At 48.4% G+C, this 19,475-nt stretch overlaps 3 pseudogenes; all 3 read right to left on the bottom strand.

Annotated features, from left to right (window-relative positions):
- Nucleotides 1–10,258: 10,258 nt before the first annotated feature.
- LOC108118550 lies at nt 10,259–11,807 on the bottom strand (annotated as a pseudogene).
- A 1,393-nt stretch (nt 11,808–13,200) lies between these two features.
- On the bottom strand, nt 13,201–15,807 carry LOC121529679 (annotated as a pseudogene).
- A 1,334-nt stretch (nt 15,808–17,141) lies between these two features.
- Nucleotides 17,142–18,774, bottom strand: LOC121530558 (annotated as a pseudogene).
- Nucleotides 18,775–19,475: the final 701 nt, after the last annotated feature.

Here is a 19,475-nt window from a genome sequence, read left to right as displayed (position 1 = left end):
TTCCTGCTCCACTAATCTGTAGACGTACCACCCCCTCTTGTGGCCCTACCTCCGAACCATTGAATATACGAGGTGTGTTCAAAAAGTAAGGTGACTCTTCAAATTTCGCGAATTTCAAATTTTTCGATTATCGAAACCTTTTAGAAGTTATACGACGTGTGTTCAAAAAGTAAGGTGACTTTTCAAATTTCAAATTTTTCAAATTTTTCGATTATCTTCAGTTTTGGGAACAAGAAAAAGTCACATGGGGCCAAATCCGGTGAATATGGTGGCTGAGGCATTATTGTGGTGTTGTTTTTGGCCAAAAAATCCAAATCCTTTGATCCATATTTTTCGATAGCAAAAAATCGCCGAGCTCGCAAAACAACTTGTAACTTTACGCCTCTCACAACCAAACAAAAGAGGATGTTCCATTGAAACTTGGTACAGATGTTAGGGAAGAGTGTACCAATATAACAAAACAAAAAAATCGATAATCGAAAAATTTGAAATTCGCGAAATTTGAAGAGTCACCTTACTTTTTGAACACACCTCGTACAGCTGACGACGTACTCATTGTGCGCCTAGCTCTGCAACCAGCTCGTTGTCGACCATCGTCACCGAAAAACCTTCATCCAGGAGCGCGTTTGTATCCACCTGCTTCCCACCTCCGTATAGCGTCACCGGTAATACACGGAACAGTAGTCGTTCACGGTCCACGGATGACGATGGTCCTTCATTCATTTGGACGCCTTCTCTCGGCCCTACTGCCTGTCGACCCGCTTCGCAAGCACATAAAACATAAGCGAGCCTCCGCCTCTCTGTAGGTGTGACATCAATGAATCGTTGGCTGTCCCAAACTGCATGTTGTCCAGGTCCCCCACATATTGGGCAACCTCTGAGGCAGCTCTCCTGTTGCTCTTCCTGCTCACGGTCGATGCTAACATGAAGCAATCGACGCCTTGGCTCCTTTCCATCGATTTCGCTAAGTCTGTCAGCCACGAACTAAAGTCCACAATAGTCGGAAAGGGCTGAATAGCTGCAGCATACCTTGCCCACTCCACTCGTTTACTTATCGGAAGCTTGGCCACAAGGTCTTCCATGAGGGTATTACCCAGATGCTGCTCTGCCCTCGCCGACTGCAAGAAGACCTTAAGGTTAGTCACATGCGTGGCTAATGCATCGAGCTTTACCAAATTGTGTTCCGTAACTGGGGGCACATCTCGGATGCTGTTGAGCTGGTTGCGTATTAGTGGCTCCGGTCAGCCATATCTCAAACGCAGCTGCTCCATTATTGCATTCACATTGCTGGGGTGAACCAACAACGACTTCCCTGTCATCCTTTAATGCCTTCAGTAACCTCAGGTTGTTCTCCAAGTCCGTACAACCATACGCTTGCGTCGTTTTCGTAAACGTGCAAGAGAACATGGGCAAATCCTCTGGCTTCCCACCAAGCGTAGACAGTTCAGGAAGCTTTCGTGGCGCCCAGCTTGTAGTTTCTCCAATAGTCGTCGTCTAAGCACAGTCTCCAGGAGAAGGCGCTCGTACAGATGTTGTTGTTGAGAGCCGCTCGAAAATGGCGGTCTCGCCGCATGACAAACTTGTTGGGTTAGGTATGTTCAGGCCAATCGTAAATGGCGGCTGACCTACCCCAACCTCACTACGCTACATATTAACGCTCTCCAAATCCTTCTCCAGCTCGGCAATCTTCTCCAAGAGGTCGGCCATCTTTGGTTTCTTGGCGGCTCCAGTACCTGCCGGTTGAGCAGATGACACCGGGGCTTCACTGCCTCGGCCGCTATCCTGCGACGTCCCTGCACTCGATTGCCAGACCAACGCGCTGCCATCCAGTTGCGGCATCACTATATCCTGTTCATCGTTCAAACGGGGACTCCTTCTGGGCGAATGCTGCATCATCTCGTCAAGGGTGCACTTTCTTCGCCAGTCGCCTGACTGCGAATAAAAGCTTCTGTGGTCACTCGGGTGGGAGTTGCCTTTAAAACACGTCGGCGATACGGCAACCCGCCTTTAATACACAAGCCACTAGTGTATATTTCACTCAAAAACGCATAAATGTATTATCGTGCGTATGAATGTTTTATTCTAGTGGGGAATCCTAATACAAAGACCGCTTACCGCAGTATAACCTCCCACACTCCATGGCTTTTGAAGACAAACTCACCACGAGCGCGCCGTATTTATCTATCTAGTGTGCCTGATTTCTTCACGAGAACACAATACCAAAATTTCCATACTAAATACTACCAAGCTCATTGGAACGCGACTCGTACATGCAGGCATTCCCCTTAGCAGTGTTGCACTCCTTGTTTTCTTGTCCAGATGGTTCTTCAGATCCTCATTCTCCTCCCACAGACTCTTGGTATCGGGCACGATCCCTGGCCGTATTATCAAGAAGACGTCGCGTCTCACGCAGCTCAGCCTCGAACATGTTTTTGATATTGGTCGTCTCGCGGGTGACCGTGTCTCTGCTGATCTGGTATCTCCATCACTCTGGTACATCTGGGGGATCCGAATCCAGGAATCGCTTAGCATTCTCAGTCTCCACATGATGAGCCGCGCTCGGTGAGCATGCAGCTCCAAACGTCATCACGCACATCTCTTAAACGTTGGGGTCCCGTCTCTCCACAGAAACCGGTGCGCACATCTGTCTTCTGGTCGGATCAGCAGCTGGTGAAACATCTAATTGATGTGACTGCAGACTCCGACAGCACCCTTCCCGAAATGGAAAAGAATAGATGCCGAGGGCTTATAGCTTCTCCAACTCGTGCCGCTGCATCAAATACCAATAGTACCTACCCCGGCTTGTTGGGGTTATCCACTCCAAAATGTGGCAAGTACCATGTCTTATCGCTTCCCATAGCGATCTCCTGTCGTTCCAAGCACCTAGCGTATCTCTTGACGACGTAATCCTTCATAATCTGTAGTATGCACATATATCGAATACCCACTGTACCGAGAGTACTTAAAGGGTGCACACTGTAACACTTTGTTGCAGTGTTTACATAATCCAAAGTCCCGGTCATAAACCCTAAGTGGCCAAAATACGAACCGATCGTTCTGGCTTAGCCCGCACACAGTGCTAGTGTCAGCATAATCGTAACAAACGGTCAGCATATGCATACCCCTCGCGCCTCCACTTGAGAGCGCATAACAACGTATATTATTATATTCCTTTATACATAAGTACATAGCCGTCTCTCTGCCGCCGCCTGCGAGCAGCGTAGCTACGAGACTTAGCCTTACTTAGACTTAAGAAATATTGTAAAAGACAGAGACATTTTGATCGTTGGAGCGGCACCTCAGCTGCTCCTTCCAAATAAAAACCAACCAAACTTAACCCTTGGGTATAATCCTTTATCGCATGGCGACCGTGACAGCGATGGAAGGACATCATGAACATGAAAAATAAATCGACAAAAAATCTGAGTGAGTAGAGTGAAAGCAATAGGCAATCGCGGAGGAGTTGCGGAAAAAATAAAAAAAAGAGTAGCACACCTAAAGTGGCTACTCTACGTTAACACTCCACCTCCCGCGTGGGCTACAGCCCAAAAACTTCAATCAGAACTAGATTTTCTGAAAGAAAAATTAATGATTAACAAAAATAAATGCCCAAAGATTGCCGTCACTCACTCAGTACCGATAAGGAAAATTAATGAAAAAATAATAACAAAACCTCCATCACCCAAGCCATTACCGAAACTAAAAAAGACGTGCCCGAAGGATTGCCCTGGACCACTGGACAGCCCCCACTGCAACCACACCTGTTCGAGGACCGGCACCGGTAACGCCTGAGTCCAAAAGGCCCCGGACAGCAGCAGCAGAAAATAGAGTGCGGGAATACGCCCCCTCCTGCGCCACCGAGGCAACGTCAGCGTAGCCAAACCGGCGACGACCAGCTGACGTGGAAAAAAAAGGAAATCAACTGAGCAGAAAAATTTTTTTTAACCCATGCACTGCGTTGCATAATTTTTTTTGATTGCACTGCGATGCATATTTTTTTTATATAATATAATATTTTTTGAAAAATTGAGCGGAACCTCTTTTGCCCAATTTGAAAGTACGGCCCGTATAGCTGTACAAATAATAGGTAGGAAAAGATGTTAGATAAAAACTCAGATATAAAAAAATAAATTTTAATTTAATGAGAAGTAATAGCATAAGTAAAACAGATCAAATAAATGATTCCGACTATTACTTCCCAGAAAAATTAAGTAACATTACCAAATATGACTCAGAGAAAAATAAAACAGAAATTGAAAAAATAAAAATATATTCAACATCTAAAATGGGTTTAGTAGACACAAAAGTTGTAGATTCCACGGCAAATGTCGTTAATAAAATCGAATCCGAAAAAATCGATCTTCAAACAATTACATTATTGTTAATAATAATCGTTGTTATAATGTTAGCAAGCGTATTGCTAAAATTATATAAATTACACAACAAATGTTTAAAGAAAAAATTTCAGAGTCAAGCAAATGACCTGGACAAAATCTAAAATAAAAAACCCAGAAAAAACAAAAATTATTATACACAAATGTAAACACCTAAAGTCTAAGAAAATGAGATATTATATATATTATTATTAAAATATATTACGTAATTCTCTTTACAAAAGTATGGCTAAACTAAAGGCATGAATTGGAACAAATTGTACGAAGAGTTATCAATAATTAAAAATAATTTTGACAGATCGTACAAGTCTCTAACTCAGAATAGACCCATTCAAAAGAACACGGTTAGAAAGCACGTTGAAATATTAGTAGAGTGCTTTAATGAATTATGCTAATACATGATCATAGGGAAAGATTACATCAAGATCATTGGTCTTATACCAGTTTTTGACTGTAAGGCTGAAAATTTAACAAGTTTCATTGATGCTTTACAAATAATACAATCAATAAAAGGCGAGCACGAAGAATTAGCTATTTCCATTATTAAAACAAAGCTAAAAGGTGTCGCCAGGAATCTAATCGGTAATGAAACAACAATTACTGAGGTGATTGCCAGACTAAGAAGCAACGTCAAAGGCGAAACTGTTGAGGTATTATCAGCGAAGCTGATGAATCTACAGCAGCGCAATAAAACTGCTAACCAATACACACAAGAAATTGGGGAGATGACGAAAGCCTTTGGAGGTGCATATATATCAGATGTTTTATCTTTAGAGCTAGCCAGGAATGATTCCATGCAGCATGCAGTTAAAGCAATGACTAAAAACTGCACAATCGATAAGGTAAAACTTATCATGCAAGCTGGCACATTCAGTACTATGAACGAAGCCGTTTCCAAATTTGTTAATAGTTGCACTGAAGCAACTGGGCAGTCAAACACTGTCCTATATTATAAGAATTATCCACATCGCGGCTCAAATCACGGACGTGGCAGTTATAGAGGTAGTTTTCGTGGTAATCACAATAGCTACAACAACGGTAATTATAACAACAATTATCAGAATAACAATAGAGGGCGAGGCCCATATAGAGGAAACTATAGAGGCAGTGGTAACTCGAACCGAGGCCACAATAGCAATAACCAAGGCAATGTAAGAAAGTTGAACTTAATTCAAAAGCAGACAGTGTATTAATTCCAAATCAGGAAATTCAACATGGTATTTACGTTGCAAATACAATAGCAACATCCAATAATGCCTTCATAAGACTATTAAACACAACAAATACCGACCAAGTAGTGAGTCCCGGTCATAAACCCTAAGTGGCCGAAATGCGAACCGATCGTTCTGGCTTAGCCCGCACACAGTGCTAGTGTCAGCATAATCGTATCAAACGGTCAGCATATGCACACCCCTCGCGCCTCCACTTGAGAGCGCATAACAACGTATATTATTATATTCCTTTATACATAAGTACATAGCCGTCTCTCTGCCGCCGCCTGCGAGCAGCGCAGCTACGAGACTTAGCCTTACTTAGACTTAAGAAATATTGTAAAAGACAGAGACATTTTGATCGTTGGAGCGACACCTCAGCTGCTCCTTCCAAATAAAACCCAACCAAACTTAACCCTTGGGTATAATCCTTTATCATAAATCCTTGAATCCTTGAATGCCCGTCTTGCTTTATTTTCTTCTCGATATTGGTCAACCTATTTTACGCCATATCATAATTTCGTGGGAGCACAATGGTATCCTTCTTCCACAATAATCCCGTCTGGTATCGGTGGCCAACTCGCAACGTAGTGTCCTCCAAGATCTGCTAAGCCCTCACGTCGTCGCTGCCTGCGAACCCTGGAGCCGAATTCACACCAAAGTTCTCGATCTCGAAGTAGTCCTCGACCATCCGTTCCACGTTATCATCCAACGACGTGGCTAGCAAGACCTCGGTGATGGCGTATCTCATAGTCATTCTCATAGTCATTCCCATAAACAACCCATCCTATTTTAGTTGCGGCCGCGTACGGGCCCTCTCTGGGAAACCGTCTTGTTCTCAATGGCAATCCTAAATGCCCACGGTCCAATCCGATAAGCAGCTTCGGTACTGCATTCTCGTAGGACTTCATCCGCTATACGGATGGGAAGCAGGTGGATACAAACGCGCTCCTGGATGAAGGTTCTTCGGTGACGATGGTCGACAACGAGCTGGTTGCAGAGCTAGGCGTACAATGAGTACGTCGTCAGCTGAATATTCAATGGTTCGGAGGTAGGGCCACAAGGAGGAGAGCGAGATCGATACCAAGAGTCTGTGTATTAAGTATGGAAATTTAGGTATTGTATCCTCGTGAAGAAATCGGGCACATTAGATAAATAAATATGGCGCGCTCGTGGTGAGTTTGTCGTCAAAAGCCATGGAGTGTGGGAGGTTATACTGCGGTAAGCGGTCTTTGTATTAGGATTCCCCCACTAGAATTGTTGGCGAATTAAGTGGACTGTATTTCTTTTTTCTAGGATTCGAGCTTATTTCTTAATTATGAGCGGGCTTACAAAATGTTAAGCGGGGCAGGTTGCGAGCGGTTGCGAGCGAGTACAAAACTATATATTAAGCGGGGCAGGTTGCAAGCGGTTGCGATCGAGTCAAAAACTATATATTAAGAGGGGCAAGTTGCAAGCGGTTGCGAGTGAGTCAAAAACTATACAATAACTGCCGAAAAAACGTGCAGAAAAGATAATGCAGAAAAACGCGTGATACTGAAACACTATTACAAATTTACTGCAATTTCGTCTATGCGTGTGAGCTTCAAGCTTTGAGACCAAAAACAAAACAATGATGTGCATTTAACTAGATGCGATTAGAACAACAATACAACGATGAGCATTTAACTAGGCGCTGTTTGACAATAATACAATAATGATAAATGACTGATCTATTCTTTAACATACCGGCCCCTGAACGACGGTTCAGTTCAAAGGAAGAACAAATTCCTAATGGGGCGCTTGTAGATACCTCTGGCAGTTTTAACGGTGACCACACGGACCCTCTGATCCTGCCCAGGATGAAGTTGTACTACTCGTCCCAACACAAGATGGCTATCTCTAGCAGGAAGAGTATAAGTCACAGTAGCGTGGAGAAGGCCCACGCTGTTTCAATATACCAATGCAGACGCTCGTGCGGTGATTCATGGACCAGGGAAATACTGTGCAGAAGGCTATCTGCAATCCCTGTGGTACACTTGTGTCGGGATCCAGTTGGACTTCTACCATTGCCACCATGGCAAATACTGAGAGCAGTGCTGATATCTTACTGGAAGCCTTCGCGCGACTCAGCTGAAGTTTCCTCCAGGATAGATACGTGGGCGAGTGGAGATCCTCGCCAGACTGTGACATGCTGCTGCTGACGGTGCGGTGATGTCCGCGCGCTGCTGAAAGCGGTAGAATGGATTCTGTTGGTAGGTAGGTAACTGAAAGGGCGGCGGCTGGGCCGCCAATGAGGGCGATGCTATGGAGGATAGTGGTGCGAGTGCATATATATATTTTTGCATATGATCGCCCTAGTCGTCTGTTGCCGCTGTGAGTGTAGCCGCCACCGTATAGGCATCGACACTGGCCGCCAATCTGGCAGTGGCATGCAGAGCGCTCGCCAAGGCCGAAGGTTGCTGCCGAATCCCCCTGCGGTTCGGCTTCGGATGCACCTGTTCCATGTCCATAAAAGAGCGAGCTAGGGAATCCAAATCTTCGTAAGCGTGGTGTTCTTGTGCGCTCGCCAAGGCCGAAGGTTGCTGCCGAATCCCCTTGCGGTTCGGCTTCGGATGCACCTGTTCCATGTCCATAAAAGAGCGAGCTAGGGAATCCAAATCTTCGTAAGCGTGGTGTACTTGTGCTTTCGTAAATGGTTCGCAACAATCAATATAGCTGCCTGTAATAACCCAACCAAAATTAGTATGTAGTACAATGGGGTATTCAATACCAAACTTTGGTGATGTCCAGTATAGATGTTCCACAGTTGATCAGCGCCTAAAATAATGTCGATTTTTCCCGGTGATCCAAACGTCGGGTCAGCTAACGGTTAGTTGTTAATTTTTGGTCCAGACAGAAGCGGTGGATTTGACCTGCTGAGCGGGAATCAAAGAAGTCAGAGAACTCATAATTAGGCCAGAGACCTCCAATGAGGCAGTCGTAGTCCTTGAAAGCAAAGTGAAGCTAGCGCGACCTCGGCTAACTCCAGCCGGGTTAGCACCTAATCCAACAACTGAGATGCGAGCATGCGTGCGTGGAATTCCAATCCGTTGGATAAACGACTCAGCTACCATTATTGTTGATCCAATGACGAGCAATATCCTACATGAGGTCTTGTTGCCACATGTGTTAATTACATTGGCTAGAATAGTTGGCAGTAGAGCTTGATTGTTGGCCCTCTCCACAGTATGATGGCAGCAGCAGTATTCATACCAACATCAGGATCAATCGAAGGAAATATATTAACCTCAGATGCAGACATATGGGCGGAGCCAACGGAATCGATCTAGTCTCTTCCGGGTGGACTAGCGTGTGATGCTTAGCATTGCACTGACGGCAAGTGTTCGAAGTCCCAGTAGCGTGGAGAAGGCCCACGCTGATTCAATATACCAATGCAGACGCTCGTGCGGAGATTCATGGACCAGGGAAATACTGTGCAGATTACACATCGTCTCGATGTTTGGCAGGATACAGGTGCTGATCATCAGGGCCAGCATGTGCACCGCCACCAGGAGGGTGGTGCAGATGGCGAAGGCTATCTGCAATCCCTGTGGTACACTTGTGTCGGGATCCAGTTGCACTTCCACCATTGCAGCCATGGCAAATCCTGAGAGCAGGGCTGATATCTTACTGGAAGCCTTGGCCCGACTCAGCTAAAAGTTTCCTCCAGGATAGATACGTGGGCAAGTGGAGATCCTCGCCGGACTGCGACATGCTGCTGCTGGCGGTGCGGTGATGTCCGCGCGGCTGAAAGCGGTAGGATGGATTCTGTTGGTAGGTAGGCAACTGAAAGGGCGACGGGTGGGTCGCCAATGAGGGCGATGCTATGGAAGATAGTGGTGCGGGTGATCGTAGTGGCGCTATTGGTGCTACTGCTGAAGATGCTGCCGCTGAAGCTGCTATCGTTGAAGCCGCGAACGCTGGCGAGCCGTCTCGTTTGCGGCGAATTTGAATTGAACTGGCTGTGATAGAGGTACCGCGACGACCCAAGAAAATCGATCCCTCTGAGATTGCCCAGTTGGTGAGCGGGCAGCTGTGTGGTCTGGTGGGACTGGTGGTTAGTATGTAGTACAATGGGGTATTCAATACCAAACATTTGGTGATGTCCAGTATAGATGTTCCACAGTTGATTAGCGCCTAAAATAACGTCGATTTTTCCCGGTGATCCAAACGTCGGGTCAGCTAACGGTAAGTTGTGAATTTTGGTCCAGACAAAAGCGGTGGATTTGACCTGCTGAGCGGAAATCAAATAAGTCAGAGAATTCATAATTAGCTCAGAGAAGCTAGCGCGACCTCGGCTAACTCCAGCCGGGCTAGCACTTAATCCAACAACTGAGATGCGAGCATGCGTGCGAGGAATTCCAATCCGTTGGATAAACGACTCAGCTACCATGGTTATTGTTGATCCAGAGTCGAGCAATATCCTAGATGAGGTCTTGTTGCCACATGTGTCAATTACATTGGCTAGAAAAGTTGACAGTAGGGCTTGATTGTTGGCCCTCTCCACAGTATGATGGCTGACAGCAGCAGTATTCATACCAACATCAGGTTCAATCGATGGAAATATATTAACCTCAGCTGCAGACATATGGGTGGAGGCCAACGGAATCGATCTAGTCTCTTCCGGGTGGACTAGCGTGTGATGCTTAGCATTGCACTGACGGCAGGTGTTCGAAGTCCCAGTAGCGTGGAGAAGGCCCACGTTGTTTCAATATACCAATGCAGACGCTCGTGCGGAGATTCATGGACCAGGGAAATACTGTGCAGATTACACACCGTCTCGATGTTTGGCAGGATACAGGTGCTGATCATCAGGGCCAGCATGTGCACCGCCACCAGGAGGGTGGTGCAGATGGCGAAGGCTATCTGCAATCCCTGTGGTACACTTGTGTCGGGATCCAGTTGCACTTCCACCATTGCAGCCATGGCAAATCCTGAGAGCAGGGCTGATATCTTACTGGAAGCCTTGGCCCGACTCAGCTAAAGTTTCCTCCAGGATAGATACGTGGGCGAGTGGAGATCCTCGCCGGACTGCGACATGCTGCTGCTGGCGGTGCGGTGATGTCTGCGCGGCTGAAAGCGGTAGGATGGATTCTGTTAGTAGGTAGGCAAATTAAAGGGCGACGGCTGGGTCGCCAATGAGGGCGATGCTATGGAAGATAGTGGTGCGAGTGATCGTAGTGGCGCTATTGGTGCTACTGCTGAAGATGCTGCCGCTGAAGCTGCTATCGTTGAAGCCGCGAACGCTGGCGAGCCGTCTCGTTTGCGGCGAATTTGAATTGAACTGGCTGTGATAGAGGTACCGCGACGACCCAAGAAAATCGATCGCTCTGAGATTGCCCAGTTGGTGAGCGGGCAGCTGTGTGGTCTGGTGGGACTGGTGGGCCTGTTGGTGGATTTGACTGAGGATCGGATTTTGGCGCATATGATCGCCGTAGTCGCCGGTTGCCGCTGTGAGTGTAGCCGCCGCCGTATAGGCATCGACACTGGCCGCCAATCTGGCAGTGGCATGCAGAGCGCTCGCCAAGGCCGAAGGTTGCTGCCATGTCCATAAAAGAGCGAGCTAGGGAATCCAAATCATCGTAAGCGTGGTGTACTTGTGCTTTCGTAATCGGTTCGCCACAATCATTATAGCTGCCTGTAATAACCCAACCAAAATTAGTATGTAGTACAATGGGGTATTCAATACCAAACATTTGGTGATATCCAGTATAGATGTTCCACAGTTGATCAGCGCCTAAAATAACGTCGATTTTTCCCGGTGATCCAAACGTCGGGTCAGCTAACGGTAAGTTGTGAATTTTGGTCCAGACAAAAGCGGTGGATTTGAGCTGCTGAGAGGGAATCAAAGAAGTCAGAGAACTCATAATTAGGCCAGAGAAGCTAGCGCGACCTCGGCTAACTCCAGCCGGGTTAGCACCTAATCCGACAACTGAGATGCGAGCATGCGTGCGTGGAATTCCAATCCGTTGGATAAACGACTCAGCTACCATTATTGTTGATCCAATGACGAGCAATATCCTACATGAGGTCTTGTTGCCACATGTGTTAATTACATTGGCTAGAATAGTTGGCAGTAGAGCTTGATTGTTGGCCCTCTCCACAGTATGATGGCAGCAGCAGTATTCATACCAACATCAGGATCAATCGAAGGAAATATATTAACCTCAGATGCAGACATATGGGCGGAGGCCAACGGAATCGATCTAGTGCATTTCGGGTGGACTAGCGTGTGATGCTTAGCGTTGCACTGACGGCAAGTGTTTGAAGTCCCAGTAGCGTGGAGAAGGCCCACGCTGTTTCAATATACCAATGCAGACGCTCGTGGACCAGGGAAATACTGTGCAGATTACACACCGTCTCGATGTTTGGCAGGATACAGGTGCTGATCATCAGGGCCAGCATGTGCACCGCCACCAGGAGGGTGGTGCAAATGGCGAAGGCTATCTGCAATCCCTGTGGTACACTTGTGTCGGGATCCAGTTGCACTTCTACCATTGCCACCATGGCAAATCCTGAGAGCAGGGCTGATATCTTACTGAAAGCCTTCGCGCGACTCAGCTGAAGTTTCCTCCAGGATAGATACGTGGGCGAGTGGAGATCCTCGCCGACATGCTGCTGCTGGCGATGCGGTGATGTACGCGCGGCTGAAAGCGGTAGGATGGATTCTGTTGGTAGGTAGGCAACTGAAAGGGCGGCGGCTGGGCCGCCAATGAGGGCGATGCTATGGAGGATAGTGGGGCGAGTGCATATATATATTTTTGCATATGATCGCCCTAGTCGTCTGTTGCCGCTGTGAGTGTAGCCGCCACCGTATAGGCATCGACACTGGCCGCCAATCTGGCAGTGGCATGCAGAGCGCTCGCCAAGGCCGAAGGTTGCTGCCGAATCCCCTTGCGGTTCGGCTGCGGATGCAGCTAGGGAATCCAAATCTTCGTAAGCGTGGTGTACTTGTGCTTTCGTAAATGGTTCGCCACAATCATTATAGCTGCCTGTAATAACCAAAATTAGTATGTAGTGGAATGGTGTATTCAATACCAAACTTTTGGTGATGTCCAGTATAGATTTTTCACAGTGGATCAGCGCCTAAAATAACGTCGATTTTTCCCGGTGATCCAAACGTCGGGTCAGCTAACGGTAAGTTGTGAATTTTGGTCCAGACAGAAGCGGTGGACTTGAGCTGCTGAGAGGGAATCAAAGAAGTCAGAGAATTCATAATTAGGCCAGAGAAGCTAGCGCGACCTCGGCTAACTCCAGCCGGGTTAGCACCTAATCCGACAACTGAGATGCGAGCATGCGTGCGTGGAATTCCAATCCGTTGGATAAACGACTCAGCTACCATTATTGTTGATCCAATGACGAGCAATATCCTACATGAGGTCTTGTTGCCACATGTGTCAATTACATTGGTTAGAAAAGTTGGCAGTAGGGCTTGATTGTTGGCCCTCTCCACAGTATGATGGCAGCAGCAGTATTCATACCAACATCAGGATCAATCGAAGGAAATATATTAACCTCAGATGCAGACATATGGGCGAAGGCCAACGGAATCGATCTAGTCTCTTCCGGGTGGACTAGCGTGTGATGCTTAGCGTTGCACTGACGGCAAGTGTTCGAAGCCCCAGTAGCGTGGAGAAGGCTCACGCTGTTTCAATATACCAATGCAGACACTCGTGCGGAGATTCATGGACCAGGGAAATACTGTGCAGATTACACATCGTCTCGATGTTTGGCAGGATACAGGTGCTGATCATCAGGGCCAGCATGTGCACCGCCACCAGGAGGGTGGTGCAGATGGCGAAGGCTATCTGCAATCCCTGTGGTACACTTGTGTCGGGATCCAGTTGCACTTCTACCATTGCCACCAAGGCAAATCCTGAGAGCAGGGCTGATATCTTACTGGAAGCTTTCGCGCGACTCAGCTGAAGTTTAATCCAGGATAGATACGTGGGCGAGTGGAGATCCTCGCCGACATGCTGCTGCTGGCGGTGCGGTGATGTCCGCGCGGCTGAAAGGCAACTGAATGGGCGCCGGCTGGGCCGCCAATGAGGGCGATGCTATGGAGGATAGTGGTTCGAGTAATCCTAGTAGCGCTATTGGTGCTATTGCTGAAGCTGCTGCCGCTGAAGCTGCTATCGCTGAAGCCGCGAACGCTGGCGAGCCGTCTCGTTTGCGGCGAATTTGAATTGAACTGGCTGTGATAGAGGTACCGCGACGACCCAAGAAAATCGATCCCTCTGAGATTGCCCAGTTGGTGAGCGGGCAGCTGTGTGGTCTGGTGGGACTGGTGGTTAGTATGTAGTACAATGGGGTATTCAATACCAAACATTTGGTGATGTCCAGTATAGATGTTCCACAGTTGATTAGCGCCTAAAATAACGTCGATTTTTCCCGGTGATCCAAACGTCGGGTCAGCTAACGGTAAGTTGTGAATTTTGGTCCAGACAGAAGCGGTGGATTTGACCTGCTGAGCGGGAATCAAAGAAGTCAGAGAATTCATAATTAGCTCAGAGAAGCTAGCGCGACCTCGTCTAACTCCAGCCGGGTTAGCACCTAATCCAACAACTGAGATGCAAGCATGCGTGCGTGGAATTCCAATCCGTTGGATAAACGACTCAGCTACCATGGTTATTGTTGATCCAGTGTCGAGCAATATCCTACATGAGGTCTTGTTGCCACATGTGTCAATTACATTGGTTAGAAAAGTTGGCAGTAGGGCTTGATTGTTGGCCCTCTCCACAGTATGATGGCTGACAGCAGCAGTATTCATACCAACATCAGGATCAATCGATGGAAATATATTAACCTCAGCTGCAGACATATGGACGGAGCCAACGGAATCGATCTAGTCTCTTCCGGGTGGACTAGCGTGTGATGCTTAGCGTTGCACTGACGGCAAGTGTTCGAAGTCCCAGTAGCGTGGAGAAGGCCCACGCTGATTCAATATACCAATGCAGACGCTCGTGCGGAGATTCATGGACCAGGGAAATACTGTGCAGATTACACATCGTCTCGATGTTTGGCAGGATACAGGTGCTGATCATCAGGGCCAGCATGTGCACCGCCACCAGGAGGGTGGTGCAGATGGCGAAGGCTATCTGCAATCCCTGTGGTACACTTGTGTCGGGATCCAGTTGCACTTCTACCATTGCCACCATGGCAAATCCTGAGAGCAGGGCTGATATCTTACTGAAAGCCTTCGCGCGACTCAGCTGAAGTTTCCTCCAGGATAGATACGTGGGCGAGTGGAGATCCTCGCCGACATGCTGCTGCTGGCGATGCGGTGATGTACGCGCGGCTGAAAGCGGTAGGATGGATTCTGTTGGTAGGTAGGCAACTGAAAGGGCGGCGGCTGGGCCGCCAATGAGGGCGATGCTATGGAGGATGGTGGTGCGAGTGCATATATATATTTTTGCATATGATCGCCCTAGTCGTCTGTTGCCGCTGTGAGTGTAGCCGCCACCGTATAGGCATCGACACTGGCCGCCAATCTGGCAGTGGCATGCAGAGCGCTCGCCAAGGCCGAAGGTTGCTGCCGAATCCCCTTGCGGTTCGGCTGCGGATGCAGCTAGGGAATCCAAATCTTCGTAAGCGTGGTGTACTTGTGCTTTCGTAAATGGTTCGCCACAATCATTATAGCTGCCTGTAATAACCAAAATTAGTATGTAGTGGAATGGTGTATTCAATACCAAACTTTTGGTGATGTCCAGTATAGATTTTTCACAGTGGATCAGCGCCTAAAATAACGTCGATTTTTCCCGGTGATCCAAACGTCGGGTCAGCTAACGGTAAGTTGTGAATTTTGGTCCAGACACAAGCGGTGGACTTGAGCTGCTGAGAGGGAATCAAAGAAGTCAGAGAATTCATAATTAGGCCAGAGAAGCTAGCGCGACCTCGGCTAACTCCAGCCGGGTTAGCACCTAATCCGACAACTGAGATGCGAGCATGCGTGCGTGGAATTCCAATCCGTTGGATAAACGACTCAGCTACCATTATTGTTGATCCAATGACGAGCAATATCCTACATGAGGTCTTGTTGCCACATGTGTCAATTACATTGGTTAGAAAAGTTGGCAGTAGGGCTTGATTGTTGGCCCTCTCCACAGTATGATGGCAGCAGCAGTATTCATACCAACATCAGGATCAATCGAAGGAAATATATTAACCTCAGATGCAGACATATGGGCGAAGGCCAACGGAATCGATCTAGTCTCTTCCGGGTGGACTAGCGTGTGATGCTTAGCGTTGCACTGACGGCAAGTGTTCGAAGCCCCAGTAGCGTGGAGAAGGCTCACGCTGTTTCAATATACCAATGCAGACACTCGTGCGGAGATTCATGGACCAGGGAAATACTGTGCAGATTACACATCGTCTCGATGTTTGGCAGGATACAGGTGCTGATCATCAGGGCCAGCATGTGCACCGCCACCAGGAGGGTGGTGCAGATGGCGAAGGCTATCTGCAATCCCTGTGGTACACTTGTGTCGGGATCCAGTTGCACTTCTACCATTGCCACCAAGGCAAATCCTGAGAGCAGGGCTGATATCTTACTGGAAGCTTTCGCGCGACTCAGCTGAAGTTTAATCCAGGATAGATACGTGGGCGAGTGGAGATCCTCGCCGACATGCTGCTGCTGGCGGTGCGGTGATGTCCGCGCGGCTGAAAGGCAACTGAATGGGCGCCGGCTGGGCCGCCAATGAGGGCGATGCTATGGAGGATAGTGGTTCGAGTAATCCTAGTAGCGCTATTGGTGCTATTGCTGAAGCTGCTGCCGCTGAAGCTGCTATCGCTGAAGCCGCGAACGCTGGCGAGCCGTCTCGTTTGCGGCGAATTTGAATTGAACTGGCTGTGATAGAGGTACCGCGACGACCCAAGAAAATCGATCCCTCTGAGATTGCCCAGTTGGTGAGCGGGCAGCTGTGTGGTCTGGTGGGACTGGTGGTTAGTATGTAGTACAATGGGGTATTCAATACCAAACATTTGGTGATGTCCAGTATAGATGTTCCACAGTTGATTAGCGCCTAAAATAACGTCGATTTTTCCCGGTGATCCAAACGTCGGGTCAGCTAACGGTAAGTTGTGAATTTTGGTCCAGACAGAAGCAGTGGATTTGACCTGCTGAGCGGGAATCAAAGAAGTCAGAGAATTCATAATTAGCTCAGAGAAGCTAGCGCGACCTCGTCTAACTCCAGCCGGGTTAGCACCTAATCCAACAACTGAGATGCAAGCATGCGTGCGTGGAATTCCAATCCGTTGGATAAACGACTCAGCTACCATGGTTATTGTTGATCCAGTGTCGAGCAATATCCTACATGAGGTCTTGTTGCCACATGTGTCAATTACATTGGTTAGAAAAGTTGGCAGTAGGGCTTGATTGTTGGCCCTCTCCACAGTATGATGGCTGACAGCAGCAGTATTCATACCAACATCAGGATCAATCGATGGAAATATATTAACCTCAGCTGCAGACATATGGACGGAGCCAACGGAATCGATCTAGTCTCTTCCGGGTGGACTAGCGTGTGATGCTTAGCGTTGCACTGACGGCAAGTGTTCGAAGTCCCAGTAGCGTGGAGAAGGCCCACGCTGATTCAATATACCAATGCAGACGCTCGTGCGGAGATTCATGGACCAGGGAAATACTGTGCAGATTACACATCGTCTCGATGTTTGGCAGGATACAGGTGCTGATCATCAGGGCCAGCATGTGCACCGCCACCAGGAGGGTGGTGCAGATGGCGAAGGCTATCTGCAATCCCTGTGGTACACTTGTGTCGGGATCCAGTTGCACTTCCACCATTGCAGCCATGGCAAATCCTGAGAGCAGGGCTGATATCTTACTGGAAGCCTTGGCCCGACTCAGCTAAAGTTTCCTCCAGGATAGATACGTGGGCAAGTGGAGATCCTCGCCGGACTGCGACATGCTGCTGCTGGCGGTGCGGTGATGTCCGCGCGGCTGAAAGCGGTAGGATGGATTCTGTTGGTAGGTAGGCAACTGAAAGGGCGACGGGTGGGTCGCCAATGAGGGCGATGCTATGGAAGATAGTGGTGCGGGTGATCGTAGTGGCGCTATTGGTGCTACTGCTGAAGATGCTGCCGCTGAAGCTGCTATCGTTGAAGCCGCGAACGTTGGCGAGCCGTCTCGTTTGCGGCGAATTTGAATTGAACTGGCTGTGATAGAGGTACCGCGACGACCCAAGAAAATCGATCGTTCTGAGATTGCCCAGTTGGTGAGCGGGCAGCTGTGTGGTCTGGTGGGACTGGTGGGGCTGTTGGTGGATTTGACTGAGGATCGGATTTTGGCGCATATGATCGCCGTAGTCGCCGGTTGCCGCTTTTAGTGTAGCCGCCGCCGTATAGGCATCGAAACTGGCCGCCAATCTGGCAGTGGCATGCAGAGCGTTCGCCAAGGCCGAAGGTTGCTGCCGAATCCCCTTGCGGTTCGGCTGCGGATGCACCTGTTCCATGCCCATGAAAGAGCGAGCTAGGGAATCCAAATCTTCGTAAGCGTGGTGTACTTGTGCTTTCGTAAATGGTTCGCCACAATCATTAAAGCTGCCTGTAATAACCCAACCAAAATTAGTATGTAGTGCAATGGGGTATTCAATACCAATCTTTTGGTGATGTCCAGTATAGATGTTCCACAGTTGATCAGCGCCTAACATAACGTCGATTTTTCCCGGTGATCCAAACGTCGGGTCAGCTAACGGTAAGTTGTGAATTTTTGTCCAGACAGAAGCGGTGGATTTGACCTGCTGAGCGGGAATCAAAGAAGTCAGAGAACTCATAATTAGGCCAGAGACCTCCAATGAGGCAGTCGTAGTCCTTGAAAGCAAAGTGAAGCTAGCGCGACCTCGGCTAACTCCAGCCGGGTTAGCACCTAATCCAACAACTGAGATGCGAGCATGCGTGCGAGGAATTCCAATCCGTTGGATAAACGACTCAGCTACCATGGTTATTGTTGATCCAGAGTCGAGCAATATCCTAGATGAGGTCTTGTTGCCACATGTGTCAATTACATTGGCTAGAAAAGTTGGCAGTAGGGCTTGATTGTTGGCCCTCTCCACAGTATGATGGCTGACAGCAGCAGTATTCATACCAACATCAGGTTCAATCGATGGAAATATATTAACCTCAGCTGCAGACATATGGGTGGAGGCCAACGGAATCGATCTAGTCTCTTCCGAATGGACTAGCGTGTGATGCTTAGCATTGCACTGACGGCAGGTGTTCGAAGTCCCAGTAGCGTGGAGAAGGCCAACGCTGTTTCAATATACCAATGCAGACGCTCGTGCGGAGATTCATGGACCAGGGAAATACTGTGCAGATTACACACCGTCTCGATGTTTGGCAGGATACAGGTGCTGATCATCAGGGCCAGCATGTGCAGTTGCACTTCCACCATTGCCACCATGGCAAATCCTGAGAGCAGGGCTGATATCTTACTGGAAGCCTTCGCGCGACTCAGCTGAAGTTTCCTCCAGGATAGATACGTGGGCGAGTGGAGATCCTCGCCGACATGCTGCTGCTGGCGGTGCGGTGATGTCCGCGCGGCTGAAAGCGGTAGGATGGATTCTGTTGGTATGTAGGCAACTGAAAGGGCGGCGGCTGGGCCGCCAATGAGGGCGATGCTATGGAGGATAGTGGTGCGAGTGCATATATATATTTTTGCATATGATCGCCGTAGTCGTCGGTTGCCGCTGTGAGTAAAGCCGCCACCGTATAGGCATCGACACTGGCCGCCAATCTGGCACTGACATGCAGAGCGCTCGTCAAGGCCGAAGGTTGCTGCCGAATCCCCTTGCGGTTCGGCTGCGGATGCACCTGTTCCATGTCCATAAAAGAGCGA

Source organism: Drosophila eugracilis, unplaced genomic scaffold, assembly GCF_018153835.1.
Source record: "Drosophila eugracilis isolate 14026-0451.02 unplaced genomic scaffold, ASM1815383v1 contig_996, whole genome shotgun sequence".
Lineage (NCBI taxonomy): Eukaryota > Metazoa > Arthropoda > Insecta > Diptera > Drosophilidae > Drosophila > Drosophila eugracilis.
Note: the sequence above shows the minus strand (reverse complement) of the source record. Positions and strands in the feature narration are given on the sequence as shown.